The following is a 22,157-nucleotide window of genomic DNA, read 5'->3' as shown; positions in this document are numbered from 1 at the left end:
TTGCCTTTCAAGTTCAACTACAAGCAACGATATTGCATCCGCAAGGCTACTAGTTTTATGAAGAATAGAGACACCCATAATGGGCAAAGCTCCGGCACAAGTAAAGAAATCTTGAATAACTCCTTTCCCAATAATATTGCCACTACCGACTCGAAACTTTTTGGTGTGCAAGATAGTATGTTCCTCAAGAGGATCATCGAAAGCATCAAAGGTTCCCAAGTTATTATTATTGCCTTCATTGGCGATGACCTCCCCAGATTCAGACATGGCGAAAGAAAGGCGAGCGAAAAGAGGCAAATGGAAAAGAGAGGGCGAATAAAACGGCAAGGGTGAAGTGGGGGAGAGGAAAACGAGAGGCAAATGGCAAATAATGTAATGCGGGAGATAAGGTTTTGGGATGGGTACTTGGTATGTTGACTTTTGCGTAGACCTCCCCGGCAACGGTGCCAGAAATCCTTCTTGCTACCTCTTGAGCACTGCGTTGGTTTTCCCTTGAAGAGGAAAGGGTGATGCAGCAAAGTAGCGTAAGTATTTCCCTCAGTTTTTGAGAACCAAGGTATCAATCCAGTAGGAGGCTACACGCGAGTCCCTCGCACCTACACAAAACAAATAAATCCTCGCAACCAACGCGATAAGGGGTTGTCAATCCCTACACGGTCACTTATGAGAGTGAGATCTCATAGATATGATAGGATAATATTTTTGGTATTTTTATGATAAAGATGCAAAGTAAAATAAAAGCAAAGTAAAAAGCAACGGAAATAACTAAGTGTTGGAAGATTAATATGATGAAGATAGACCCGGGGGCCATAGGTTTCACTAGTGGCTTCTCTCAAGAGCATAAGTATTTTACGGTGGGTGAACAAATTACTGTTGAGCAATTGACAGAATTGAGCATAGTTATGAGAATATCTAGGTATGATCATGTATATAGGCATCACGTCCGAGCCAAGTAGACCGACTCCTGCCTGCATTTACTACTATTACTCCACACATCGACTGCTATCCAGCATGCATCTAGAGTATTAAGTTCATAAGAACAGAGTAACGCCTTAAGCAAGATGACATGATGTAGAGGGATAAATTCATGCAATATGATAAAAACCCCATCTTGTTATCCTCGATGGCAACAATACAATACGTGCCTTGCTGCCCCTACTGTCACTGGGAAAGGACACCGCAAGATTGAACCCAAAGCTAAGCACTTCTCCCATTGCAAGAAAGATCAATCTAGTAGGCCAAACCAAACTGATAATTCGAAGAGACTTGCAAAGATAACCAATCATACATAAAAGAATTCAGAGAAGATTCAAATATTGTTCATAGATAAACTTGATCATAAACCCACAATTCATCGGTCTCAACAAACACACCGCAAAAGAAGATTACATCGAATAGTTCTCCACGAGAGAGGGGGAGAACATTGTATTGATATCCAAAAAGAGAGAAGAAGCCATCTAGCTAATAACTATGGACCCGATGGTCTGAGGTAAACTACTCACACTTCATCGGAGGGGCTATGGTGTTGATGTAGAAGCACTCCGTGATCGATGCCCCTTCCGGCGGAGCTTTGGAACAGGCCCCAAGATGGGATCTCGTGGATACATAAGGTTGCGGCGGTGGAATTAGGTTTTTGGCTCCGTATCTGATCGTTTGGGGGTACGTAGGTATATATAGGAGGAAGGAGTACGTCGGTGGAGCAACAGGGGGCCCACGAGGGTGGAGGGCGCGCCTGGGGGGCGCGCCCTCCACCCTCGTGGCCTCCTCTTTTGTTTCTTGACGTAGGGTCCAAGTCCTCTGGATCATGTTCGTTCCGAAAATCACGTTCCCGAAGGTTTCATTCCGTTTGGACTCCGTTTGATATTCTTTCTCCGTGAAACTCTGAAATAGGCAAAAAGACGGCAATTCTGGGCTGGGCCTCCGGTTAATAGGTTAGTCCCAAAAATAATATAAAAGTGAATAATAAAGCCCAATAATGTCCAAAACAGAATATAATATAGCACGGAGCAATCAAAAATTATAGATACGTTGGAGACGTATCAGGCACTTCCGTGCCATCATAGCTCGCCTGGTAGAATACTCCATCCTCAAGCTCCACAAATATATCCAGATCCTTTTCAAATCCAGGGTCAAGGTCCCGGTTGTGATCCTCTGGCTGTGGGCGGGGCTATGAATCCCCTTGGTAGCCTTCCGCCATTCCTGTTACAAATGGATGGGTTGATGCTCATTAAAAGTGACTCAGGGAGAGAATTGAGTAAAGTGGTGGGATCAGAACTCACCCAGCTAGGAGTACTATACATGGAAAATCCGTCTCGACGTTTAATACGAGTGAACTCCTCTTTCTCCCCTTTGTACAGTTCGACCAATATTTTGGCCAAAGCGGTGGGGGTGTCCGGACCCTTCTGACCGCAGCGTGAGGCGTCATCTTCTCCATTATAGTGCCACATGGGAAGCCCTCTGTATTGGAGTGGTTGGACCCCCTGCACTATGGAAGTCGCCATTACCTCGATTATTGATAGTCCGGACTTGGCAAGTGTCATTATCTTGCCCATCAATTGACGGACTTCCGCGCTATCTTCCTCCTCGAGGCTCCGAGGGCGCCAGTTGTGGTGTTTCTTCAACGGAGCATTTGAAAATTCGGGAAGATCCATTCAAACTAGGTCGGGGAGAGCAACGTCCTCGATATAGAACCATTCTGAGGGCCATTCTTCGGGCACCTTCTTTGGCGTGCCGGACAGGTATCCAGTCTCGGCTATGCGCCATACTTCAGCGCCACCCACCTAGAATATCGACCCCTCTTGGTTGTGAGGGACGAGGCAGAATAGCTTCCTCCACAAATCGAAGTGGGCTTCACAGCCCAGGAAAAGCTCGCAAAGGGCAGCAAAACCCGCGATGTGCACGACAGAGGCCGGCGTAAGGTTGTGCAGTTGGAGGCTGTAATATTCCAGGAGTCCTTGGAGGAAAGGGTGGATTGGAAACCCGACGCCTCTCAATAAGTAGGGTACGAAGCACACCCATTCCCCCCTAGTTGGATTGGGGAAATTTTCCGCCAGAACTTCGCCTGTGCAGGAGGTCAATCCTGCTCGGACAGGGACGAGATCCGCGGGGGGAAGGAATCCTTGTGTTTGGAGCTTAACCAACTGCTTGTGGGATACTGAACATCTCTCCCAATCGCCTTTTCGGAGCCGTGGGGGCGGGAGGAAGAACTGGGTGCGCTAGCCATATTGGAGTGGTTTCTCCTAGCAAGCTCTGAGGATTTTCCGCTTGGTGTGGAATGGATCTGAGATCCAATCTGTTTAAATAAACACCTTTCTTACATGGCCGAGGTGTTATGTGCAAAAAGTACCCTGACCTCTCGTATTCGCTCAACGCGTGGAAGCTGAAGCCATGGATGCACAGAAGCCGATGGGTACGACATTAAATGGAAGGCCGAATACAGCTCTTTGAAGTCATCGAAGGAGGAACCCGCCTTGTAATGCTGAAGACAATCTACGCGCAGGACACATCATCATTGAAAGCCTGGTTCTGGGGCTACTGAGGGAGTCCTGGATTAAGGGGTCCTCGGGTGTTCAACCCAAGTGACGTGGGCCGGACTGATGGGCAATGAAGATACAAGACCGAAGACTCTCACCCGTGTCCGGATGGGACTCTCCTTGGCGTGGATGGCAAGCTTGACGTTCGGATATGAAGATTCCTTTCTCTGTAACCGACTTTGTACAACCCTAGTCCTCTCCGGTGTCTATATAAACCAGAGGGTTTAGTCCGTAGAGGCAATCATAATCATACAGGCTAGACTTCTAGGGTTTTAGCCCTTACGATCTCGTGGTAGATCAACTCTTGTAATACTCATATTCATCAAGATCAATCAAGCAGGAAGGAGGGTATTACCTCCATAGAGAGGGCCCGAACCTGGGTACTCGTGTCCCCTGTCTCCTGTTACCATCGACCTTAGACGGACAGTTCGGGACCCCCTACCCGAGATCCGCCAGTTTTGACACCGACAGTAGACGCTTAGGATGTTTGGGGAATATTTGAAAATATATAGAGGTGGAGTTAGGGTTAGGGGACTCCTAAGGGGCCCACAAGCCTGGGGGGCGCCACCCCCCTGGGGCGTGTCCTGAGGGCTTGTGGCCTCGTCGGGACTCCTCTGGCTCTCTCCCCAAGTCTTTTGGATGTGTTCTAGTCCAAGAAAAATCATCGTAAAGTTTTATTCTATTTGGACTCCGTTTGATATTCCTTTTCTGTATAAGTCAAAAACAAGGAAAAACAGAAACTGACACTGCGCTCTAGGTAAATAGGTTAGTCCCAGAAATAATCTAAATAGCATATTAATGCATATAAAACATCCAGAACAGATAATATAATAGCATGGAACAATAAAAAATTATAGATACGTTGGAGACGTATCAAGCATCCCCAAGCTTAATTCTTGCTCGTCCCCGAATAGGTAAATGATAAAATCAGAATTTTTGATGCGGAATGTTACGTAACATATTTATCAATGCAATTTTCTTTATTGTGGCAAGAATATTCAGATCCATAAGATTCAAAACAAAAGTTTAATATTTACATAAAAACAATAATAATTCAAGCATGCTAATAAAGCAATCATGTCTTCTCAAAATAACTTGGCCAAAGAAAGTTATCCCTACAAAATCATATAGTCTGGCTATGCTCCATCTTGATCACTGTCGGTGTCAAAACCGGCGGATCTCGGGTAGGGGGTCCCGAACTGTGCGTCTAAGGTCGATGGTAACAGGAGACGGGGGACACGATGTTTACCCAGGTTCGGGCCCTCTCTATGGAGGTAATACCCTACTTCCCGCTTGATTGATCTTGATGAATATGAGTATTACAAGAGTTGATCTACCACGAGATCGTAATGGCTAAACCCTAGAAGTCTAGCCTATATGACTATAGTAATGAATATCCTTTCCGGACTAACCCCTTTGGTTTATATAGACACCGGGGGGATCTAGGTTTACATAGAGTCGGATACATAAGAAGGAATCTTCATAATTGGTCGCCAAGCTTGCCTTCCACACCAAGAAGAGTCCAGTCCGGACACGGGTACAGTCTTCGGCCTTCATGTCTTCATAGCCCATCAGTCCGGCCCAATGGATAACAGGCCGGACGCCCGAGGACCCCCTTAGTCCAGGACTCCCTCAGTAGCCCCTGAACCTGGCTTCAATGACGAGGACTCCGGCGCGCAGATTGTCTTCGGCATTGCAAGGCGGGTTCCCCCTTTTTCCAAACTCCAAGATAGTCTTCAGATGTATTGATTGTATCCGGACTTGTATACACAACTGCAGAGGATATAATATTTTACGAGTTCAATCCCCCGACAACTTTTTGGTAATATGACATCACGCCTGCTTCGGACATAATTTGCGAACCACTTTAGCTGGCCCGTCGTCCCACATCTCAAGACGCGGTTTTATTGGCACGTCTTATCCAAGCGGAGATCGTGCCTCCCTTTTTTAAGGGATTCCTGTCAACCTGGACGTGGGTAACCCAACCGTCGCTTGGGTACAACTCCTCGGAAACAAGCAAGTTTTCGAGGCCTGAAAGGAGACGTTTGATATTCACAGCCTTTATATATAGGGGTATAGACCCGTCTTTTTCTTCCACGCTTGCTTCTCCCTCAATCCCCGCAATCCCGAGTTCTACCACCCGGGTTCGATTGCTACAAGCCCCAATTATGTCCGGATCCAGCCGTCAAGGCCGGTAGGTAGCTTCTTCCGTCACGGAGGGAGATATTGCAAAGCTTCGGGTGGCGAGGTATTTGACTGCGGAAATCCATCATCGGCTTCCCGCCGAGGGGCAGGTTATTCCCACCCCCAGATCCGGCGAGAGGGTCCTGTTTGTGTCCCACTTCCTTCGCGGGTTAGAGTTTGCACTTAACCCCTTCGTTCGGGGGCTCATGTTCTATTACGTGCTAGATTTTCACGATATGGCCCCGGACTCTATTCTTCTTATTTTGGCGTTCATCATCACGTGCGAAGCCTTCCTCCGGACTCCCCCGGACTTCGGCCTGTGGCTCAAGACCTTCGATGTGAAGCCGCAAGTGATAAAGGGGGAGCAGGCCGAGTGCGGTGGTGCTTCAATATTCAAGCTTGCTAGCGCCGTTTGGCTGAAAGGATCCTTCGCCAAATCTTCCGATCTGTGGTAGCAGGGGTGGTTCTATATCACCGAGCCCCGTGGCTCTAAGTGGGCAACTGCGCCTATATTTCGATCCGGCCCCCCAACTCAGCTTGCATCGTGGATTAATAAGGGGTTGGATTGGGGATCAACGAACGAGGTGCGAGCTCTGCAAAGTCGCATCCGAAGCCTCATCGAGAAGGACATCGATATAGCCAACGTCGTTCAAGTAATGTTACTCGTTGGACACTGCCGTGCCAGCGATGGCCTCTCCGCATGTGGGAGTTTAATCCGGAAGGGCCGCGAATGCTTCAGCACTTCTTCGGCACTACACACGAAGGAATGTGGAGATTATTCTTCGGGAAACGAAGGCAATGGCCGGACACCACCGAAGATGTCGGCCTAGACTGTAACCATCCGGATACCCCGGTAGGTACCCGTTTGCTGAATACCTTATAATTAGACACCCAGTGGCAAGATACCGACAGTATCATCCTTCTTCAGGGCTGGATAAAGAAGGTGGAGTGGATTAGGTGTCCGGCTCCCTTCCCGAAGACTCAGCTACTCCTGTGCTAACAAGGATGCTGGCCTCGGCACCATACCAGGCACTAGCAGGGGAGGGTGAGAAGACCCAAGATGACCTTGGTTCCGGAGGTAAGTCGGACACTGAGTCCAGAGAAATCGACCTTTCCTTGCCCGAGGACAGAGGCGGAAAAGGACCCAATATCCCTTCTCCAAGCAGGAGGAAAAGGGCCGCCTCCGACGATTGGGAGGGGCGGTCTTCCAAGAAGGGCAAGATGCCACCGTCGAGCGGCTTGGGTTTGAAAAGCGACGCCGTTGGACAGCTCCAACAGGGGGACAAGCCCTCGGCCAAACCGTAAGAGAATCCGGAGTACTTTGATAGAGTCCTGCTCCATTGCTGTTACCGAAGATATTCGTAATGCATTCATGCATTTTCGCAGGTCGGCACAGAGTTTTTCTGGGCGATCCTCTTCTTCAGGGATTCTTCTCCCAGAGATGATGGAGAGCGAGACGCCTCCTCCAACCTCCTCGCCCAATATGGCGAACGACTCCGAAGTGTCATCGCGGAGGGTCTCTTTTGACCAACAAGTTACACAGGAGACAGGAGAGGCAGTACCCGAAGGTGGACCTCCGGCCATCCAGGATTCCGGGGCTGACGCTAACAAAGGCCCCGGACTATCTGGTTCACAGCCGACGGTGATTCTGGAGACTGGTGAATAGATTCCTTCAAAGGATGACTGTGCCCCTGGAGCAGTGTCTGGAAACCCGGAGACTCCTGATATATTGCAGGACATGTTGCGGAAAGCATCTGTCTCGGGGGAATAGCGTACCTTGATGGGTACAGTGATTGAGAAGATTTTGTCCGCGAAGAGCAGATTAAATGAAGCTTTTATGAGCCTTCTGAAGGGCTTCGAGGTTTGTGACATAATGTTTTTCAGCTATGTTTCATTTGCAAAGGCGCGCCTGTGTATAGATAGTAGCCCCTAAGACTCAGGTTGTCTTCCATTAGGAAGCAAACAGAGGATCGAAAAATGATCGTTTTGAGGATTAACCTGATGAACTTGAACACAGGCTGCTTCCCCCTTGGCCACTTCCCGGACTATGGAAATTGCCGAGCTGCAGCGGAAGCTTGACGTGGCAGGAGATGATCTTGCATTAATCAATAAGCGTCTTGATGAGTCGCAAGGTATGTATTCGGGGTAATCCCCATACATTTTTGTGGTATAAGCATGATGCTATAATTTTTATGCTGGAGTATGCATGGCTGCAAACGGTGCTGCCACCGTTGAATTTCTTCGAGCGGAGCTGGCCCGGGCCAAGGAGTAGGCCCGACGTAGCAATGCTGCTGCCGAAAAGGCATCGACTGAATTAAAAGCCGAACAAGCTGCACGGCGCCAAGATGAGGAGAAGATATCCACGATGACGCTCAAACTGGAGAATGCTACCAGCCGCTATGAATTTCTAGAGAAGGAGGGTAAAGCCTTAACGGCTGATCTGGACAAGGCCCTACAGGAGGCGAGGGAAGCACGATCAAAATCCAGAGCAGCCCGTGAGGAGGTTCAGCAGGCGAAGGAGATTGTGGCTGGAAAGCCTTTTCTGCTGCAAACTAAGTTCGGTGACCCGGACTATGCTCAGCTTAACCAAGTGTGGAGTTCTCCAGACGAGTTCTTGGACTTGTGATAACCCACAAGTATAGGGATCACAACAGTTTTCGAGGGTAGAGTATTCAACCCAAATTTATTGATTCGACACAAGGGGAGCCAAAGAATATTCTCAAGTATTAGCAGTTGAGTTGTCAATTCAACCACACCTGGATAACTTAGTATCCGCAACAAAGTATTTAGTAGCAAAGTAGTATGGAACTAACGGTAACGGTAGCAAAAGTAATATTTTTGGGTTTTGTAGTGATTGTAATAGTAGCAACGGAAAAGTAAATAAGCGAAGAACAATATGTGAAAAGCTCGTAGGCATTGGATCGGTGATGGAGAATTATGCCAGATGCGGTTCATCATGTAACAATCATAACATAGGTTGACACAGAACTAGCTCCAATTCATCAATGTAATGTAGGCATGTATTCCGAATATAGTCATACGTGCTTATGGAAAAGAACTTGCATGACATCTTCTGTCCTACCCTCCCGTGGCAGCGGGGTCCTAATGGAAACTAAGGGATATTAAGGCCTCCTTTTAATAGAGTACCGGACCAAAGCATTAACACATAGTGAATACATGAACTCCTCAAACTATGGTCATCACCGGGAGTGGTCCCGATTATTGTCACTTCGGGGTTGCCGGATCATAACACATAGTAGGTGACTATAGACTTGCAAGATAGGATTAAGACCTCTTATATTCATGAAAACATAATGGGTTCAGATCTGAAATCATGGCACTCGGGCCCTAGTGACAAGCATTAAGCATAGCAAAGTCATGGCAACATCAATCTCAGAACATAGTGGATACTAGGGATCAAACCCTAAAAAAACTAACTCGATTACATGATAAATCTCATCCAACCCATCACCGTCCAGCAAGCCTACGATAGAATTACTCACGCACGGCAGTGAGCATCATGAAATTGGTGATGGAGGATGGTTGATGATGACGATGGCGACGGATTCCCCTCTTCGGAGCCCCGAACGGACTCCAGAACAGCCCTCCCGAGAGAGTTTAGGGCTTGGCGGCGGCTCCGTATAGTAAAACACGATGAATCCTTCTCTCTGATTTTTTTCTCCCCGAACACGAATATATGGAGTTGGAGTTGAGGTCGGTGGAGCTGCAGGGGGCCCACGAGGCAGGGGGCGCGCCCTGGGGGGCAGGCGCGCCTCCCACCCTCGTGGAAAGGGTGTGCCCCCCTGGCCTTGATTCTTTCGCCAATATTTTTTATTATTTGCAAAAATAATCTCCGTGAAGTTTCAGGTCATTCCGAGAACTTTTGTTTCTGCACAAAGATAACACCATGGCAATTCTGCTGAAAACAGCGTCAGTCCGGGTTAGTTCCATTCAAATCATGCAAGTTAGAGTCCAAAACAAGGGCAAAAGTGTTTGGAAAAGTAGATACGACGGAGACGTATCAACTCCCCCAAGCTTAAACATTTGCTTGTCCTCAAGCAATTCAGTTGATAAACTGAAAGTGATAAAGAAAAACTTTTACAAACTCTGTTTGCTCTTGTTGTTGTAAATATGTAAAGCCAGCATTCAAGTTTCAGCAAAGATTATGACTAACCACATTCACAATAACATTTAGGTCTCATGTTTACTCATATCAATGGCATAATCAACTAGCGAGCAATAATAATAAATCTCGAATGACAGCACTTTCTCAAAACAATCATGATACGTTATAACAAGATGGTATCTCGCTAGCCCTTTCTGAGACCGCAAAACATAAATGCAGAGCACCTTTAAAGATCAAGGACTGACTAAACATTGTAATTCATGGTAAAAGAGATCCAGTCATAGTCATACCCAATATAAATTAACAGTAATGAATGCAAATAACAACGGTGCTCTCCAGCTGGTGCTTTTTAATAAGAGGGTGATGACTCAACATAAAAGTAAATAGATAGGCCCTTCGCAGAGGGAAGCAGGGATTTGCAGAGGTGCCAGAGCTTGATTTTGAAATAGAGACAAATAATATTTTGAGCGACATACTTTCATTGTCAACATAACAACCGAGAGATGGCGATATCTTCCATGCTACACACATTATAGGCGGTTCCCAAACAGAATGGTAAAGTTTTTACTCCCCCTCCACCAACAAGCATCAATCCATGGCTTGCTTGAAACAACGAGTGCCTCCAACTAACAACAGTCCTGGGGGAGTTTTGTTTGCAATTATCTTTATTTGATTTTGCATAAAGCATGGGACTGGGCATCCCGGTGACCAACCATTTTCTCGTGAGTGAGGAACGGAGTCCACTCCTCTTGAGAATAACCCGCCTAGCAAGGAAGATACAAACAACCCTAGTTGATACATGAGCTATTCGAGCATACAAAACAGAATTTCATTTGAAGGTTTATAATTTGGCACATACAAATTTACTTGGAACGGTAGGTAGATACCGCATATAGGAAGGTATAGTGGACTCATATGGAATAACTTTGGGGTTTAGGGATTGGATGCAGAAGCAGTATTCCCGCTTAGTACAAGTGAAGGCTAGCAAAAGACTGGGAAGCGACCAACTAGAGAGCGACAACAGTCATGAACATGCATTAAAATTAATAAACATTGAGTGCAAGCATGAGTAGGATATAATCCACCATGAACATAAATATCATGAAGGCTATGTTGATTTGTTTCAACTACATGCGTGAACATGTGCCAAGTCAAGTCACTCGAATCGTCCAAAGGAGGATACCACCCTATTATACCACATCACAACCATTTTAATAGCATGTTGGCACGCAAGGTAAACCATTATAAACTCCTAGCTCATTAAGCATGGCATAAGCAACTATAATCTCTAATTGTCATTGCAAACATGTTTATTGATAATAGGCTGAATCAGGAATGATGAACTAATCATATTTACAAAAACAAGAGCGTCGAGTTCATACCAGCTTCTCTCATCTCAATCAGTCCATCATATATCGTCATAATTGCCTTTCACTTGCACGACCGAATGGTATGAATAATAATAATAGTGCACGTGCATTGGACTAAGCTGGAATCTGCGACCATTCAATAAACAGGAGAAGACAAGGCAATATGGGCTCTTGGTTAAATCAACAATAATGCATAAATGAGCCACTTCAACAATTTCATTATGGTCTTCTCCTATCGACCCCCAAAGAAAAGAAAATAAATAAAAACTATTTACACGGGAAAGCTCCCAACAAGCAAAAGAAGAACAGGAAATATTTTTGGGTTTTCTTTTAATTATTACTACTACAGCAAGAAAGTAAACTAGCTAAAAGCTACTACTAATTTATTTTTTTAGTTTTTTCTTAAGGTTTTTCAAACACACAAGAAGAAAGCATAAAAAGAAAAATAAACTAGCATGGATATTACAGTGAAGAAGTATGAGCACCGACAACTAGCATGAGTGTGTGAATATGAATGTAATGTCGGTGAGAAATACGTACTCCCCCAAGCTTAGGCTTTTGGCCTAAGTTGGTCTATGGCCACGGCTGGCCTAGCGGATATCCAAAGTTGTAGTTGGGGTCGTACTGAGATGCGGCGGCTATTGCACCGTGGGCTGCAGCTTGGAGGCGAGCTGCCCTCGTCCTCCTCTCGTACTCATTTGCCTCCTCTCTGGTTATAAAATACCTCCCCTTTGCCTGAAAGTCAAAGAGAGTAGGAGGAGGGAGGACAATATGTGACGCCTGTCAAAGATTAGTCGGTACTGGAGAGGCGGTTCACCCCTCTCAACAAATCGATGGTGAACCATGGCATTAAAATCTAGATAAGAAGGAGGCAATTCCATATCATAATCACGAATGGGTATATTAAGAAAATTAGCTAAACGGGTTGCATAAATTCCACCAAAGAAATCTCCATTAAATCTATTATTATGCAGCCTACGTGCAACAATGGCTCCCAAATTATATTGTTTATCTCCTAATACAGCACTCCTGAGAACACTGAGATCAGGGACACACATGTGGCATGCTTCATCCTTACCATTTATGCACCTACCTATGAAGAGAGCAAAATAATGTATAGCAAGAAAATGAATGCTCCCTATGGTAGCTTGTGTTATGTCTCTAGATTCCCCCACAGTTATACTAGCAAGAAAATCTCTAAAATCAGATTTGCGAGGTTCACTAGGACTACCCCATTGTGGAAGTTTGCAAGCAGTATTAAAATCCTCTAAGTCCATAGTATAAGAATTTTCATAAAGATCAAACAAGACAGTTTGAGAATTGCGTGGCGATGAAAATTCAAACCTCCTCACAAAGGAATCAGTGAGATAGTGGTACTGACGGCACTTATCTGCCTCGAAGCTCACAAGATCAGCATTACGCACATATGCGTTAAATTCTTCCTTGATTCCTGCTCGATCCATGAAGTCATCTGAAGGCCATTCACAAGCCCGCATTTGAGCGTCCCTTGGTGGTTCATCGTCGGCATCGCGCATTGCGAGCCTGGGTCCTTGCTTCCTTGAAGGGCCACCTTGGTACATTTTCCTAAACATATTTCTTCCTCTGGAAAATTTCTGAAAATTTTAGTAACTTCAAATAGAAGTGAACCAAACTCAACAAAATTGATAGCAACTACTCCTACAAGTGCCTAGAGACTATATCATGCATTAGAGCTACTTGGGACCATATAAATTTGACATGCAAGCTCAAGAACAGGGTCACCTAAGTAGCAAAAATTCGCAATGAATAAAGCACTAGAACAAAAACTAATTGGACCATTGGAGGAGTCACATACCAAGGAACAATCTCCCACATCAGTTTTGTGAGAGGTGCTTTGAGCAAGGAGATCGAAAATCGCAGCAAAATGAGCTAGAACTCGTGCTTGAGTTGGTTGGTGATTTTTTTGGGAGGAAGAAGGAGTGTGTGGGTGCAGGAATAAGTGGAGGGGAGCCACCATGGGCCCACGAGGCAGGGGGGAGCGCCCTGGACCCTCGTGGCCAGGTGCTTGCTCCCCCTGCTGTGTTCTCAGTGCCAGATATTCTCAAATATTCCAGAAAAAAAATCATATTTCAATTTCGGGGCATTTGGAGAACTTTTATTTTCGGGGTATTTTTTATATTGCACGGATAAATTAGAAAACAGACAGAAAATACTAATTTTACTTTATTTCAATCTAAATAACAGAAAGTAAAAGGAGGGTACAGTCTTGTTAACAAACTCATTCCGAATAACATGGAACCGGAGAAATTTCGAATAACACTATGTTACCTCAACGGGGATATGCACGTCCCCGATAATAAGAATATCATATTTCTTCTTGACAGTAGGAAGAGGAAATTCAAAACCTCCAAAAATAGTCGATGGATTTTTTCCAATTTTATACTATGAACTTGAGGTTGTTTCCTCGGAAAGTGTACCGTATGCTCATTACCATTAACATGAAAAGTGACATTGCCTTTGTTGCAATCAATAACAGCCCCTGCAGTATTCAAAAAGGGTCTTCCAAGAATAATAGACATACTATCGTCCTCGGGAATATCAAGAATAACAAAGTCTGTTAAAATAGTAACATTTGCAACCACAACAGGCACATCCTCACAAATGCCGGCAGGTATAGCAGTTGATTTATCGGCCATTTGCAAAGATATTTCAGTAGGTGTCAACTTATTCAAATCAAGTCTACGATATAAAGAGAGAGGCATAACACTAACACCGGCTCCAAGATCTCATAAAGCAGTTCTAACATAGTTTCTTTTAATGGAGCATGGTATAGTGGGTACTCCTGGATCTCCTAACTTCTTAGGTATTCCACCCTTAAAAGTGTAATTAGCAAGCATGGTGGAAATTTCAGCTTCCGGTATCTTTCTTTTATTTGTAACAATTTCTTTCATATACTTAGCATAAGGATTCATTTTGAGCATATCAGTTAAATGCATACGCAAAAAGATAGGTCTAATCATTTCAGCAAAGCGCTCAAAATCCTCATCATCCTTTTTCTTGGATGGTTTGGGAGGAAAAGGCAAGGGTTTCTGAACCCATGGTTCTCTTTCCTTACCGTGCTTCCTAGCAACAAAGTCTCTCTTATCATAACGTTGATTCTTTGATTGTGGGTTATCAAGATCAATAGCAGGTTCAGTTTCTACCTCATTATCATTGCTAGGTTGAGCATCAACATGAACATTATCATTAACATTATCACTAGGTTCATGTTCATTACCAGATTGTGTTTCAGCATCAGAAATAGAAATATCATTGGGATTCTCAGGTGTGTCTACAACAGGTTCACTAGAAGCATGCAAAGTCCTATCATTCTTCTTTTTCTTCTTTTTAGAAGGACTAGGTGCATCTAAATTATTTCTTTAAGAATCCTGCTCAAATCTCTTAGGGTGGCCCTCAGGATACAAAGGTTCCTGAGTCACTTTACCCCCTCTAGTTGCAACTCTAACAGCAAAATCATTATTCTTACTATTCAATTCATTGAGCAAATCATTCTGAGCCTTAAGTACTTGTTCTACTTGAGTGGTAACCATAGAAGCATGTTTACTAATGAGTTTAAGTTCACCTTTAACTCTTTACATATAATCACCCAAGTGTTCAATCATATAAGCATTACGTTTTAATTCTCTACCAACACAAGCGTTGAAGTTTTCTTGTTTGACAATAAAATTATCAAACTCATCTAAGCATTGGCTAGCAGACTTATAACGAGGAATATCACCTTCATCAAATCTATAAAGAGAATTTACCTTTACTACATGTGTCGGGTTATCAAGACCATGTGTTTCTTCAACAAGCGGTAAATTAAGACCATGTATTTCTTCAACAGGAGGTAAATTCTTAACATCTTCAGATTTTATACCTTTTTCTTTCATAGATTTCTTTGCCTCTTGCATATCTTCCGGACTAAGGAATAGAACACCCCTTTTCTTCAGAGTTTGCTTAGGAGTTGGTTCAGGAAGTGTCCAATTATTTTCATTGGTCAACATATTATTCAATAGAATTTCAGCTTCATCTGGTGTTCTTTCCCTGAAAACACAACCAGCACAACTATCCAGGTGGTCTCTGGAAGCATCGGTTATTCCATTATAAAATATATCAAGTATTTCATTTTTCTTGAGAGGATGATCATGCAAAGAATTAAGTAATTGGAGAAGCCTCCCCCAAGCTTGTGGGAGACTCTCTTCTTCAATTTGCACAAAATTATATATTTCCCTTAAAGCAGCTTGTTTCTTATGAGCGGGGAAATATTTAGGAGAGAAGTAATAAATCATATCCTGGGGACTACGCACACAACCAGGATCAAGAGAATTAAACCATATCTTAGCATCACCCTTTAATGAGAACGGAAATATTTTAAGGATATAGTAATAGCGAGTTTCTCATCATTAGTGAACAGGGTGGCTATATCATTTAATTTAGTAAGATGTGCCACAACAGTTTCAGATTCATAGCCATAGAAAGGATCAGATTCAACCAAAGTAATTATATCAGGGTTGACAGAGAATTCATAATCGTTATCAGTAACAAAGATAGGTGAAGTAGCATAAGCAGGATCATATTTCATTCTAGCATTCAGAGTTTTTTGTTTCAGCTTAGCTAATAATTTCTTAAGATCACTTCTATCATTGCAAGAAAGAAAGTCTCTAGCAGTTTCTTCATCCATAACATAGCCCTCAGGCACAACAGGCAATTCATATCTAGGGGGAGAATCTTCATCATCACTTTCATCAATATTATCAGTTTCAATAATTTCATTCTTTCTAACCCTAGCATGTTGTTCATCAAGAAATTCACCAAGTGGCACAGTAGTATCAGGCATAGAAGTAGTTTCATCATCAATAACATGCGACATATCAGAATTAATAGCAGAAGCAGGTTTAGGTGTCGCAAGCTTACTCAAAACAGAAGGTGAATCAAGTGCAGAGCTAGATGGCAGTTCCTTACCTCCCTCATAGTTGAGGGATAATTTTTTGTTTTTGCGTCTTTCAAGTTCTTCATAGTGACCAGCAGATATAATCCCAAGTGACTCAAAGAATAGAGCTATGCTCCCCGGCAACGGTGCCAGAAAATAGTCTTGATAACCCACAAGTATAGGGGATCACAACAGTTTTCGAGGGTAGAGTATTCAACCCAAATTTATTGATTCGACACAAGGGGAGCCAAAGAATATTCTCAAGTATTAGCAGTTGAGTTGTCAATTCAACCACACCTGGATAACTTAGTATCCGCAACAAAGTATTTAGTAGCAAAGTAGTATGGAACTAACGGTAACGGTAGCAAAAGTAATATTTTTGGGTTTTGTAGTGATTGTAACAGTAGCAACGGAAAAGTAAATAAGCGAAGAACAATATGTGAAAAGCTCGTAGGCATTGGATCGGTGATGGAGAATTATGCCGGATGCGGTTCACCATGTAACAATCATAACATAGGGTGACACAGAACTAGCTCCAATTCATCAATGTAATGTAGGCATGTATTCCGAATATAGTCATACGTGCTTATGGAAAAGAACTTGCATGACATATTTTGTCCTACCCTCCCGTGGCAGCGGGGTCCTAATGGAAACTAAGGGATATTAAGGCCTCCTTTTAATAGAGTACCGGACCAAGCATTAACACATAGTGAATACATGAACTCCTCAAACTATGGTCATCACCGGGAGTGGTCCCGATTATTGTCACTTCGGGGTTGCCGAATCATAACACATAGTAGGTGACTATCGACTTGCAAGATAGGATCAAGAACTCACATATATTCATGAAAACATAATAGGTTCATATCTGAAATCATGGCACTCGGGCCCTAGTGACAAGCATTAAGCATAGCAAAGTCATGGCAACATCAATCTCTGAACATAGTGGATACTAGGGATCAAACCCTAACAAAACTAACTCGATTACATGATAAATCTCATCCAACCCATCACCGTCCAGCAAGCCTACGATGGAATTAATCACGCACGGTGGTGAGCATCATGAAATTGGTGATGGAGGATGGTTGATGATGACGATGGCGACGGATTCCCCTCTCTGGAGCCCCGAACGGACTCCAGATCAGCCCTCCCGAGAGAGTTTAGGGCTTGGCTGCGGCTCCATATCGTAAAACGCAATGAATCTTTCTCTGATTTTTTCTCCCCAAACACGAATATATGGAGTTGGAGTTGAGGTCGGTGGAGCTCCAGGGGGCCCATGAGGCAGGGGGGCGCGCCCTGGGGGGCAGGCGCGCCTCCCACCCTCGTGGAAAGGGTGTGGGCCCCCTGGCCTTGATTCTTTCGCCAATATTTTTTTATTATTTCCAAAAATAATCTCCGTGAAGTTTCAGGTCATTCCGAGAACTTTTGTTTCTGCACAAAGATAACACCATGGCAATTATGCTGAAAACAACGTCAGTCCGGGTTAGTTCCATTCAAATCATGCAATTTAGAGTCCAAAACAAGGGCAAAAGTGTTTGGAAAAGTAGATACGACGGAGACGTATCAACTTGCCGAAGAGTTCTTCCGATGCGGCGCAGTATTACCAAGCGCAAGATGGATATGCAACGGAGAAGCTTTTTTGGTCGCAGTTTGGCACGTCAAACTGCCCTCTGTTGCTCAATGAACAAATCTCCCAATGGGCCGAACTTCATAGGATATCCGGCGCTGCCATGAAGGATGTCATAATCCGGTTGTGGCCAACCGAGCCTGTTCCGAATAGTTATTTCGGTTTGGTGTAGAGGCTTGTTGACGCGGTGCCGTGTATCGACGCTGTGAAGCGGTCAACGTGCATTGAGGGTGCACGGATGGCCTTTGCCCGAGTCAAGACGTTCTGGGGGAAGATGAAGGCCATCGATGTTGCGACGAAGAGTCCACCCAAAGGCAAGGACCGTCCGGAACCGGAGCACTATTTTGAAGATGTCCTAGGGGCCGCCCGCTTGATAGAGGGTCAATGCTCGAAAGACATAATGTTCGAGTGAGGTGTATGATAATTGTAAAAGACAATTTTATAGTTAATCTATTTTTATGTTTTGCTCGAAAGCCTGAATTCCTCCTGTGCGGCCGTTTTAATATAGATCTGAAAGTTTTCCAGTCGTCGGCTTCAGCCCCCTCGTAGGAAGTACGGGGGTGTTCGGAAAAGCATTTAATCACTCTTTATCCAACGTCTTGGTCCATGAAGGAGGTGATAGTGCGGCGAACCAGGCAATCGGACTATAGGGCGTTAACACTTTCACTTAGCCATAGGAGTTTTATTGTGGGGCTACGACATAGCCCCTGGTATGTATGCGGCGTATGGTGCCTTGCATATTTGATCTGAGAGAGATCCCTCGTGTCACACGGAGAATCGCTAATGATTCTAAGAAGTCGCCAAGTGGTTGACCAGCTCTCGCCGCATCATGACAGTCAGTTTTCAGCTTTCTCTACTGAGGTGCTCATCCGGTATAGACTAGGGCACAATCGCAGTAGTTCTGCCTTTACTACCCTAGCCGATAGAGCGGAACGTAGGGTAGCAAGCACAGGAGCCGGGCAACCCAACTATTGACCCAAGACAATGATTCGGAGCCGATGCATATAAGGCCAAACTTGCGACGCCGAAGTGCGCTGTAGAGCTGTTCGGGCTTTTGCTGGCGACTCATTTGTTCCCATACCGAGCCCTGGCAGGTTTTGCCAAGGTATATTTGTGAAACAACCATGGCAGCCGTATTCCATGGCAAGACAACACGGATGATTAGTTCGGATATGTTTTACTGGTAACTGAGCGGTATGCCAATGATTACTTATTATATATATATATATAAGCCATCCTCCCGGCTATTTGACATGCTCGGGGTTGGAGGCGGAGGAACAGGCATAGTACAGGCTCAAGAAATAGAGAGTGCGGTCTACAAAAATTTATTTTGGACCTCCTGTCGCACGTCTGCGCCGCCAGTCCTTGGTGGGGGGAATCCTTGATGGAAATAGCCCCTTAGGTGAGTATACGGATCCGGAGCCAGTTTCAGATATTTATCCTGTTCGTCACCTGTTTTTAAAGGATAGCGAAGGAAGAAAAAATAAAAAGGAAAATAAATAAATAATGTTACTGGAGTGCTTGCAGGCTTGTCCGTATTGTGCTTCCACCAATGCCCATGGTATCTTGATTGCATAATGATGTATGCGTGGTACAAATTTTGTAGGTGTACGGAGTGGGCGGCGGAAGCCGGGTTGCTATTTCCGTTCTGGGAGTAGTTGATACTCGGGTGGAGATTGCTTCTGACCCCCAGTGTTTCGTTGGTGAACCTTTCCGTCATCCCTGTCGCCTGGCGGCCTCCTCCCCCTGTGTTCGGCGTTGAGCTTGCCGGCCTGTTTAAAGACCCAACAGTTTCTGTTGGTATGATTAGCTGGTTTATCGGGGTGGCCATGAATCTGGCAGGGTCGGTCCAATATCCTGTCCAGGTTGAATGGTTCGTCTCGATTCGCCTTGAATGGCTTCTTCCGTTGACCGGGCTTGGGGTTGCTGAATCCGGCGTTGACCGCTGTGTCGCATGATCTTTCATTGTCATTGCAACTGTTGTTTTTGCTTCGTCGTGGCTTTCTGTTGCCGTCTCAGATTTCGGAGATGCCCGGGTTGCTGGCGCTATTGCTTCTACGAGCGAGCCAGCTGTCTTCTCCCGCGCAAAAGCGGGTCATCAGAGCAGTGAGGGCTGTCATGGATTTAGGTCCTTCTTGGCCGAGGTGGCGTGCCAACCATTCGTCCCGGACACTGTGTCTGAAAGCCGCAAGGGCTTCCGTGTCCGGACAGTCGACAATTTGGTTCTTTTTGACTAAGAACCGAGTCCAGAGCTCCCTGGCTGATTCTCCGGGCTGCTGGACAATGTGACTTAGGTCATCGGCATCCGGTGGCCAGACATATGTTCCTCAGAAGTTATCGAGGAAAGCCTCTTCCAAGTCCTCCCAGGTGCCTATGGAATTTTCAGGCAGGCTGTTTAACCAGTACCGAGCTGGCCCTTTTAGTTTTAGTGGGAGGTATTTAATGGCGTGGAGGTCGTCCTCATGGGCCATATGGATGTGGAGGATGAAATCTTCTATCCATACCGCGGGGTCGGTTGTCCCTTCGTATGATTCAATATTGACGGGTTTGAATCCTTCGGGGAATTCATGATCCATTACTTCATCAGTGAAGAAAAGTGGGTGTGCGGCGCCTCTATGTTGGGCCACACTGCGACGTAACTCCGAAGGAGTCCCTTTGCGGTTCTTGGCTCGGGCGTGGCGAGGTTTGACACGTCCGAATAGGTAGCCATCGTCGCGTGTCGAAGCATGCTTTCGCGATCCGTAGATCGGTCTTGCGTGTCTTGCTCTATTGTCCAAGTCCCACTGCAGGTCGTCTGGGTAACGTGACCTGCATTGTTCTTGCCTTTACGGTGAGGTGGGGTGGTCTGGTGTTCGGCTTGAGTTGCCTTTTTATCCGGACAGAGTTGTCGGCGACCTGCCGCATTGTGTGACGCTGGTATGGGCCCCAACGCTCCGTCATCGGACTGGTATAGCTATATGTGCTTTGGGTGGATTTTGGCTAGGCCACTAAGGCCGTATTCTTCGGCGACCAGGACTTCGGTCCATCTGTCGTTGAGTAGGTCTTGGTCAGCTTGAAGCTGCTGCTGCTTCTTTTTCAGGCTCCTTGCCGTAGCTATCAGCCTGCGCTTGAAGCGCTCCTGCTCGAGGGGCTCTTCGGGTACGATGAAGTCTTCGTCGCCGAGGCTTACCTCATCTTTGGAGAGCGGAAGGTAGTTGTCGTCCTCCGAACCGTCGCTGGGCAGGGCCTGTTCGTCGGGGCTGGCTTGCCCGTTTTCCTGTTCCTCCTGCTCGGATATTGCTCCCACAGGGTCTTCATTGCTTTCGGCGCCATCCGGAGTACTATTTTCTCCAGTGCCATTGTTGCTGCGGCGTGACTTGGAGTGGCGTTTGGGGCGCCGAAACTTAACCTGTGTCTCAGGAGTTTGATTCTCAACTGGATCTCCCTTGTCATTGTCGCGAGCTTTTTTAAGTGTATAGACCATGTACACGTCGTATGAAGGGGTGGCCATCCCATGCCTGATGACTGGCGGGTCTTGGCCTTGCTCCTTGTCGGCATCATCGTCTATGCCGTCAATGTCTTCAGAGCCATAAGCAGGCATGTCGGTTAAGTCCTCGACAGTGGCTATGAAGTGGCTGGTGGGTGGGAAGCGAAATTCCCCATTATCAGCCTCTAGCTCGAATCGGACATAGTTCGGCCGTGAGTCCCCCATCAGGGACAGGTTTTTCAATGAATTTAGCACATCGCCAAAGGGTGAGTGTTGGAAGATATCTGCGGCGCTGAACTCGGAGATTGATAAGAGATCCAACTCGGTGTCCGGGGACGTGCGAGGTTCGGAACTTATAGCCGGAGACGAGTCCGGAATTCCGTTGACACTGATATTGCCTGGTATTCAGTCTGTGTGTGGTTCCAATGCCGCGGACTTTGTGGCTTCGGATGGTGCAAACTGCCCCGGATCTAAGGTCGTAGCAGTTACAGGAACCGTCTCCAGAATCTGGTCCGATGACAGATTTAAGTCATGTTCATCGGAGCGAGGGGGAGCGATCGCCGCGGTCTCAAATCCATTGAAGATCAAGTCTCCACGGATATCCGCGACATAGTTCAAGTTTCCAAATCTTACCTGGTGGCCAGGGGCGTAGCTATCGATCTGCTCCAGATGGCCAAGCGAGTTGGCCCGCAGCACGAAGCCGCCGAATACGAAAATATGTCCGGGGAGGAAGGTTTCTTCTTGGACAGCGTCACCATAGGCGATCGAAGGGCCATCGAACCTTTCATCGATGGCACAGTGGAACTCTCAATGAAAGCACCAATGTCGGTGTCAAAACCGGCGGATCTTGGGTAGGGGGTCCCGAACTGTGCGTCTAAGGTCGATGGTAACAGGACACGG

Source organism: Aegilops tauschii, chromosome 5 (genome assembly GCF_002575655.3).
Source record: "Aegilops tauschii subsp. strangulata cultivar AL8/78 chromosome 5, Aet v6.0, whole genome shotgun sequence".
NCBI lineage: Eukaryota > Viridiplantae > Streptophyta > Magnoliopsida > Poales > Poaceae > Aegilops > Aegilops tauschii.
Note: the sequence above shows the minus strand (reverse complement) of the source record.